This window comes from Nicotiana tomentosiformis, chromosome 11 (genome assembly GCF_000390325.3).
Source record: "Nicotiana tomentosiformis chromosome 11, ASM39032v3, whole genome shotgun sequence".
Classification (NCBI taxonomy): Eukaryota; Viridiplantae; Streptophyta; class Magnoliopsida; order Solanales; family Solanaceae; genus Nicotiana; species Nicotiana tomentosiformis.
In genome coordinates, this window is record NC_090822.1 from 1 (window position 1) to 9,328 (window position 9,328).

At 36.6% G+C, this 9,328-nt stretch overlaps 3 non-coding genes across 3 annotated transcripts; all 3 read right to left on the bottom strand.

Annotated features, from left to right (window-relative positions):
• Window positions 1–511: 511 nt before the first annotated feature.
• On the bottom strand, window positions 512–630 carry LOC117281708 (5S ribosomal RNA). Its single transcript, XR_004512335.1, has one exon. It is a non-coding gene; the product is annotated as a 5S ribosomal RNA (ribosomal RNA).
• A 455-nt stretch (window positions 631–1,085) lies between these two features.
• On the bottom strand, window positions 1,086–1,204 carry LOC117281711 (5S ribosomal RNA). The gene has a single exon (XR_004512338.1). It is a non-coding gene; the product is annotated as a 5S ribosomal RNA (ribosomal RNA).
• Window positions 1,205–1,661: 457 nt separating this feature from the next.
• Window positions 1,662–1,780, bottom strand: LOC117281709 (5S ribosomal RNA). Its single transcript, XR_004512336.2, has one exon. It is a non-coding gene; the product is annotated as a 5S ribosomal RNA (ribosomal RNA).
• Window positions 1,781–9,328: the final 7,548 nt, after the last annotated feature.

Consider the following 9,328-nt stretch of genomic DNA (forward strand, 5'->3'; position numbering starts at 1 on the left):
TTAACTTCCGAGTTCTGATGGGATCTGGTGCGTTAGTGCTGGTATGATCGCATCCGACATTCCTTGCACTCTAAATTCTCTTTAACACCTTTCCTCCTTCCGCTTTTGGTGCGAAGGAGTAAAGCCTTAAAACGACATACACTTTACGCCCATTTATCCGTTTTACGCAATTCCTCTTTTGATTTCTACTATTTTTCGCGGGCAAAGGCATTCACCACCAACAACAAGCCGCACTCGACGGTAATATCACAATCACAATCGACGACGTCGCAACTAGACGTTTTACGGATGTAGTGACATGTCAAGCGCAACTAGACTTAAGGGTTAACCCCGTAAATATTTTCCTTATTTACTGCAAATTGCTTTTTCTCACAATTATTTTCTTTAAAAAAATTTATTATTTCATGTAAAAAAAAATATCGTTCATATCAAGTAAAACTCATTTGTGAATTTATTAGAGCTACCGCCGATATATTAAAAGAAGTAAGTTACAAATATTGCCAAAAACAAAGGGATGCAACACGAGGACTTCCCAGGGGGTCACCCATCCTAGTACTACTCTCGCCCAAGCACGCTTAACTTCGGAGTTCTGATGGGATCCGGTGCGTTAGTGCTGGTATGATCGCATCCGACATTCCTTGCACTCTAAATTCTCTTTAACACCTTTCCTCCTTCCGCTTTTGGTGCGAAGGTGTAAAGCCTTAAAACGACATACACTTTACGCCCATTTATCCGTTTTACGCAATTCTTCTTTTGATTTCTACTATTTTTCGCGGGCAAAGGCATTCACCACCAACAACAAGCCGCACTCGACGATAATATCACAATCACAATCGACGACGTCGCAACTAGACGTTTTACGGAAGTAGTGACATGTCAAGCGCAACTAGACTTAAGGGTTAACCCCGTAAATATTTTCCTTATTTACTGCATATTACTTTTTCTCACAATTATTTTCTTTAAAAAAAATTTATTATTTCATGTAAAAAAAAATCGTTCATATCAAGTAAAATTCATTTGTGAATTTATTAGAGCTACCGCCGATATATTAAAAGAAGTAAGTTGCAAATATTGCCAAAAATAAAGGGATGCAACACGAGGACTTCCCAGAGTGTCACCCATCCTAGTACTACTCTCGCCCAAGCACGCTTAGCTTTGGAGTTTTGATGGGATCCGGTGCGTTAGTGCTGGTATGATCGCATCCGACATTCCTTGCACTCTAAATTCTCTTTAACACCTTTCCTCTTTTCGCTTTTGGTGCGAAGGTGTAAAGCCTTAAAACGACATACACTTTACGCCCATTTATCCGTTTTACGCAATTCTTCTTTTGATTTCTACTATTTTTCGCGGGCAAAGGCATTCACCATCAACAACAAGCTGGACTCGACGATAATATCACAATCACAATCAACGACGTCGCAACTAGACGTTTTACGGAAGTAGTGACATGTCAAGCGCAACTAGACTTAAGGATTAACCTCGTAAATATTTTTCTTATTTACTGCATATTGCTTTTTCTCACAATTATTTTCTTTAAAAAAAAATTATTATTTCATGTAAAAAAAAATATCGTTCATATCAAGTAAAACTCATTTGTGAATTTATTAGAGCTACCGCCGATATATTAAAAGAAGTAAGTTGCAAATATTGCCAAAAATAAAGGGATGCAACACGAGGACTTCCCAGAGGGTCACCCATCCTAGTACTACTCTCGCCCAAACACGCTTAACTTCAGAGTTCTGATGGGATCCGGTGCGTTAGTGCTGGTATGATCGCATCCGACATTCCTTGCACTCTAAATTCTCTTTAACACCTTTCCTCCTTCCGCTTTTGGTGCGAAGGTGTAAAGCCTTAAAACGACATACACTTTACGCCTATTTATCCGTTTTATCACAATCGACGACGTCGCAACTAGACGTTTTACGGATGTAGTGACATGTCAAGCGCAACTAGACTTGTTAACGGATGTAGTGACATGTACATACACTTTCCACGCTTCATATCTAGTCCATGCACCATCAAGGTTTGAGCCATTGTACTTGAGGTACAAAAATAGCCAAGATATATCTATGAAATTCAAAATGATAGGTAAAATGAGACGTTGCTTTCATCCAGGTTTGAACCGTTGTTGTGGAGGTACATATAGCCAAAATGTAATGGATAAACCAATGAGCCAAGTTACACATATCTACATGTTTATGCTATTTTAAATATAGATATTAATCACTAACGAGATTTGCTTCGTTTTTTGAAGTTGAATTTCAAACACTGAAATTGACATACACATTCGGAGTATCGCGGACATTTCGACCTTGAACTCTTTTTTTCCATCTAATTATACTATAAGAATGAACTATATAGTCTGTACCATTTTGGGGGAAAATACAAATTGAACGGGTAAAAGGCTATTTTTCTCGAAATTGGCTTCTCCAAACCGCCTTACGGCTGTTTGTACGGCTAGATCTCGAAAAAATACTGGAAATCAAAAAAAAGATCTCGTCAATCCGATAATTGAGCATAAAGTTATGACCGTTTAAAGTTTTAACTATTCACAATTAATTTTCTACGCTTGTACTCTCTATTCTTTGGATAAAAATGGGTGCCACTAACATTCAATAATGAGTAAATGCTAGCTACCTCTTACTTTAATTTAAAGTCTCATAATTTTGGAGGTTAATTTAGGCCAATTAAAATTTTACTCGCATATTTAAAGTGAGCCCGAGGTACATCCAGGTTCAGACGATATCATTATGAATTGAAAGTATTTTGAAGTGGTAAAGTAGACAAAAAACTCTAAAAATCAAAGTTGAAAATATTAATGGGAAAAAAAAATGCAAACTAACAGATGATGTGACTTTAACTTTTTAAGTCTAGTTTCTAACGATTAATCATATGTCATTTGGACGTTCCAACAAAAATAATGAACGTTCTACAAAAATATGTTTGATATGGTACAAACTGTAGAGCGTGAGAATCACAAAAGTAGCCTAGGCTGTAAAATACCGATCGAGTGACGGGGAACAGGTTTTTGGAGGGGTTTTAGTTGGATTTTGGAGTTTTAAGAGGTGACAAAGTCCAAGGCTCACATCCACCATTCAAAGTAAGATTTTATGGACGCTTTGGATGATTTTAAATTCATTAATACTTTTATTAATCCATCAATATTGTATTTGGAGAGGGAATTTTTATTTACAATGGGTAGGCGATTCTAATCAATTTCTAACTATATATATATATATATATTAAATTTAACATCAAAATCATGTGAATCAAAGAGGAAAAAATGAGAAATTTTGTCAAATTTTTGAAAAATTAGAAATCGACTTTGAGAGTTGATTTGGACTCGGAGTTTGAAACTAATCACATATATGGACTCGTGAGGTTATGGGTAGTCGGAATCTACCCTTGGACCCGTGTTTTGACCGGGCGGGCCCTATGTTGACTTTTGTTGACTTTATGGGAACAATGTGAAGATCTTAGCTTTATCTATTGTAATTGTTTTCCCTTACAATTTTTGATGATATTAAGTCAATTTTGGTTAGAGGGTTGAGTTGGCCTAGTTGAGGTAAGTATCTTGCAAGGTCCGATTTCTTGTAGTGTTGCCTAACTTTGTGTTGGGGAACTACCCCTTAGGAGTTGAGATTGGTTGTGCTATTTGTGATATGTGAAAGTCGTATAGTTGGTACACGACTTATATGCGGTATTTGACCGGTTTAGGTTATTTAGACTCTTTCCATGCCTTTAATTGAATTGCCATAACATGTTGTATCCCTCATTGTTAATCAACTCTTACATGTGTTAACTTACCCTTACATGCTTTGTTCGACATTATTAACACTTGTTCTACCTCCCACTTGTTGTTTTGCTCTTATATGCTTAGTTGAATTTATCGTCTACCTTATTGCCTTGTTACATCTTTAATTGTTGAATTACTTGTAATTGAAGTTTTTATTTCGTGACATATCTTATTGTTGATTTATTAGTGTTGAAGTTGAGAGAGATGTTATCACATTGAGGTGAAGTTGTTAATTGTTGAGATATCTTTCTTGTTAAGCAATTCACTTTCATTTTGTTATTGTTGAGATTTTGTGCACATTGTGGTTGAGCCTTGGGCTATTTGTTGTGGAAACATTGATATTGTTGATACCTACCTTGGTTTCTACAGTCAGGGAGCGAGTCCACCGATTCATCGAGGGGCTCAACTATGGTATTAGATTCAGTATGGCTCGAGAGTTAGAGATAGATACTCTGTACCAGCAGGTAGTAGAGATCACATGGAGGTTGAAGGGTATGCGAGGCCGTGAGAGGGAGGCCAAGAGGCCTCGAGATTTCGGAGGATATAGTGGTGCCCGCGCCCCAGCTACAACTCTTTATGGTAGAGGCTTTGTGAGTCGTCCAATTCATTCAACACTTCCAGCTTCTAGTGGTGCTCTGGCTATTTCGAAGTCCCATGTTGCCCACTTTGCTCAGTCACTTTCTAGTGCACCTCCTACATGGGGTGCCTATAGCGGTCAGTCCATCCGACCAAGCCCGAACTAGTTTCAGCAGCCACGCCCACCGAGAGATTGCTTTGAGCATGGTGATACCCGTCATATGGTGAGGGTCTGCCCCAAACGTAGGAGGGGTGCACCTCCGCAGACTATTCAGGCTCCACGGATTCCACCAGGTCCACAAACTTCATAGACCATGGTTGCTACTCCAGTTGCCGCTTCACCCGCATATCCAGCAATGGGTAAGGGTCAGGCGGGTAGAGGCCGCCCTAGAGGGGGAGGCCATGCCAGATTCTATGCTTTTTCGAGTAGGACAGAGGCAGTCACATCATACGCAGTCATCACATGTATGGTTTCGATTTGTCATAGGGATGCACCGGTCTTATTTAATCCGGAATCCACTTATTCATATGTGTCATTTTACTTTGCTATGTATTTGGATATATCTCGTGATTCTTTGAGTTCTCCTATTAATGTGTCCATGCCAGTGGGAGATTCTATTATTGTGGACCATGTATATCAGTCATGTTTAGTTGTTATTAGTAGTTTTGAGACCAGAGTTGATCTATTAGTACTCAATATGGTAGACTTTGATGTGATCTTGGGCATGGACTGGTTGTTGCCCTATCATGCTATTCTAGATTGTCACACCAAGACTATGACATTGGCTATGCCAGGTTTTCCACGGTTAGAGTGGATGGGTCATTGGATTATGTTCCTAGTAGGGTTGCGTCCTTTCTAAAGGCTCAGTGAATGGTTGAGAAGGGGTATGATACATATCTAGACTTTGTGAGAGATGTTAGTGTTGATACTCCTACCATTGAGTCAGTTCCGCTAGTGAGAGACTTCCCAGGTGATATAAGGAAAGATTGTAATTGAAATTGTGAAATGTAAATACGAGGCGGCACCTCGGTAGTGATTCTTGTTGTGCACTTAATATTGAAAAGACTTATTGGTTGAACCATTCTTGTTGCTTTTATGTTTCCTCATCACACCAGTTTTCTTGTCTGTATTTAAATATTTGAGGTTCTCATTATTTTTTTCCTCCTTGTTATCTTGCTTACAATTCTGTCATTAGTTTACGTTATTAAATTGTTTCGTTATCATTCATTTTCTCTATTTTCCATTACTTCTTGTTATTATATTTGTTCTGTTTATCATGTCCTAGTAGGTATCTTGATCTGGATTCGTCACTATTCTACCGAGGTTAGGCTTGATATTTACCGGGTAACATTGTATCATACTACGCTTCTGCACATCTTTTGTGCAGATCCAGGTACGTCTTCCCATGCAGGACGTTAGTGATTTACTTGCTAGCTAACTTCCGGACACTTCAAGGTAAACCTGCTCGACGTCCGCAGGCCTCAGAGTCACCTTCCATATAATTTCATTTTGTTGTTTTCTTATTCAGACAATGTTGCAGTAGAGATTCTAGATTATTATGTCGAGCTTATGACTCGGTTCCACCAATTTTGAGAATATGTTGTTGAGGTTCTATTTTGGAAGTTTATGAGTTATTCTGTTTTATTTTAGTATATCAGTTAGTTCTTCCTATTATGTTATTATTAAAAGTTAGGCTTGGTTCTTCCTGTTATGTTATAATTAAAAGTTTGGCTTACCTAGTCTTAGAAACTAGGTGCCATCACCTCATCCAAAGGTGGAAAATTGGGGTCGCGACAATCTGATATCATGTTCAGACTTAAGTATATTAAATAAGCATTGTTGACGACCAATTTTTTTTTTTGGCAAATTATACTACTAGGCATGCAGCCTAGTAGTTATTATATTAATAATAAAACAAAAAAGAAAACATAAAGGAAGAGTACAAGTAAGGGAAAAAAATCTAAAGTATTGTTGCCTCTATGCCTTGACTATATAATCATCCATCTGCGCCTCCACTGCCTTATGATGCAGCCTCAATAGGTTGCCGACATAGTCTCATGAGGGCGAATGATCTCATAGCCGTATGGATATTTTCCAACGGCGTAGGACATAAGCAAACACATACTGCACTTCACTTACCTTACAATTCCTACTGAGGTACTAACAACCCCATCTACTAGCAAGCATGTAAAAAATAAGAACTAGAACACACTAAGTATTTTATGATCATCACAAAATTTATAACATATTCTATGATGATATTACAAATGGTAATACTTTTAAAATGAAAGAATAAAACAAGGTAAAAATTAGAGTCTTGCCCCTGTTTTTGACGACCAATAAAACAAGGTAAAAAATTGATGACCAATTTAGACCCTCCCTTTTAAAATTAATTTTTTATACTTATTAACTAGCAATAAATGTGGTAAAATATTTTATAATCAATGATACCAATTTTTTCTAAAAATATAATAGATAATAATAATTAGAATTGTTGAATTAATAGCAATTTGATATTAAATCTTATTAATAAATTACTCTTACTATTTTTAACTATTAAAAAACCTTGGTATTTTAATAAATAATTTTTACAGTTAAATTAGTGAATTAGTCTTTAAATTGCCGTGTTTACTTTAAATTAATAAAATTAGTTCACAATTCAATAAATGAAGTATTTTAACAAATAATTAATTTATTATACTATTTTATGATCTATTTGATCATTATATTTTATTGCATTTAATGACGATTAATTAAGTCTAATTAAGTTGATTTTTAAGGGGTTAAAAGCTCAAAAGGCTACAATTGCAACTAACCAATTAAAACTCAATGTGGCCAAATGTTAAAGTCCATTTCAGCTGTGCTTGGCCCAAATACACAAGCCCAAACGCTCCAACCCGGTCCGAACCCACCTTTCCTACTCCATGTTGGCAATCCATGCCACTTTCTCTCAGCCAATGGCATCATGCCACGTCGCCTATCTCCCACACTCATAAAACAAACACTAAGAATATGGTCTGTTAGCCCTGATCATCAATGTTCCCTATTAATTCTCGTGTTTTCCTTTATTTAAAAAACCTTTGCCCGACCTCATCCTAACCGTTGGATTACAAAGATCCAATGGCCACCAATTTTTTTTCAAAAACCAAATTAATAACTTTTATTAGCCAAAATATCTGGGTCGTTGATCAAATGATCCAACGACCCATATTTCATCTCTCACATTAAACTAACCTAACACCACTAAACCCTTATTCATTTGCAACCATACCTGTCCACCTCTCTTTCCCTTTCCTTTCTTTTTTCTATCAGCCGTCAAACCTTCAATCACCAGAAACCTTGCACAAATTTGTGCATGGTCATAAATTCGAGCCTCAAAACGTTCAATATGTCCCCCACATCCACGAATCATGCCGATTACTTCCATTTTTATCACCAAAATTATGATGACCTGGCCGGCTGTCTTGCGTATTGTAGCCCCCGTTCCCCTTTTTATTGCTTATTCTATGTTCACTTGTGGTTACGTGACTTGACGGGGTGGTTGGTTAGGTTCCGGGGATATTTCAGAATGAATTGGGACACATAGTCCCAAAGTTAGAAGATTAAGTTGAAAGAGTTGACAAGATATTGACTTTTGTGTAGACGACTCGAGAATGGAGTTTTGATGATTACGATAGCTTCGTATGGTAATTTTGGACTTAGGAGCATGTCCGAATATTGATTTGGAAGTCAATAGGTCGTTTTGGCTTGAATTGGCAAAAGTTGGAAAGTTGAAGGTTTGGAAGGTTGAAAAGTTTGACCGAGAGTTGACTTTGTTGATACCAGACTCAACTTTTGGTTCCGAGAGTTGGAATAGGTCGATTGTGTCATTTATGACTTGTGTGCAAATTTTTTGAGGTCAATCGGAGTTGGTTTGATAGGTTTCGACATCGAGTTTTGAAGTTGAAAATCCATTAGTTTCAATAGACTTGAATTGGAGTGTTGATGACGTCCAAATCTACTACTAAAAAGTAAATGGACACGGTCACATACAATATAATTTATCCAACTATGAGTCGGGGTCGAATCCCACAGAGAACAATATGTAGGCGATTAGGCATGCAAGAGAATTATCACTTATTATGCTAAGCCAAACACTTAAAAGGGTTTTGAGAAAATATTTATAACTAATTGCAAAAATATAAACTAACCTAGAGAGCAAGTAAAATGATCAATGGCAATACGCATGGATGCATTGGAAATTACACTCAAGTAACGATCTAATGTATTTCACGATTTTATAAATATGAGAGAGTTTATTATTAATTAGCCTCGGGTAATAATTCTATATTAGATTCTTCCAAAAACTAACAAGACTTTCTAATTGAATTATACCTAAAATAATTAAGAGATTAAACACACTCAAATTTGGATACAAGCAGTTCTATCCTACTCCTGGGTAGAATCTATAAAGTGAGGGTTAACGCCTCAAGTTCTTATTAATTAATCTTTCCCAACCCCGAATTATTTTTTTCTAAATTAATTCGAAGTGAATGGGCGAGTCCTAGGGTTAGCTAATCCCTTTAAAAATATTTAATAACGAGATTAATTAAGGAAACAATAACTCACTTCATAATAAATAAAAATCGTTCAATACATAAGCACATCATGGTATTTAATCCACACTTAAATATGAATATTTTCATAAACAAGATTTAATGCTGGAAAAAATAATACACACTTAGATATTCAATACAAAGCAAGAAAATAAAGAATTGAAAATAAATGGCTAAGAAATTCTCAACCAAAAGCTCCAAATCTTCAAGACCCAAGTATGTGTGCAAGAACCTAGCTCCCAAAACTGACAAAAGTTGCAAAGGCTGCTCCCAAATGCCAAAGATATCGTACAAATGAGCTAGGTCGTGTATTAAATGATTTGGGGGTAAAAAATGTGAAATTCCAGAACTGCCCAAAAT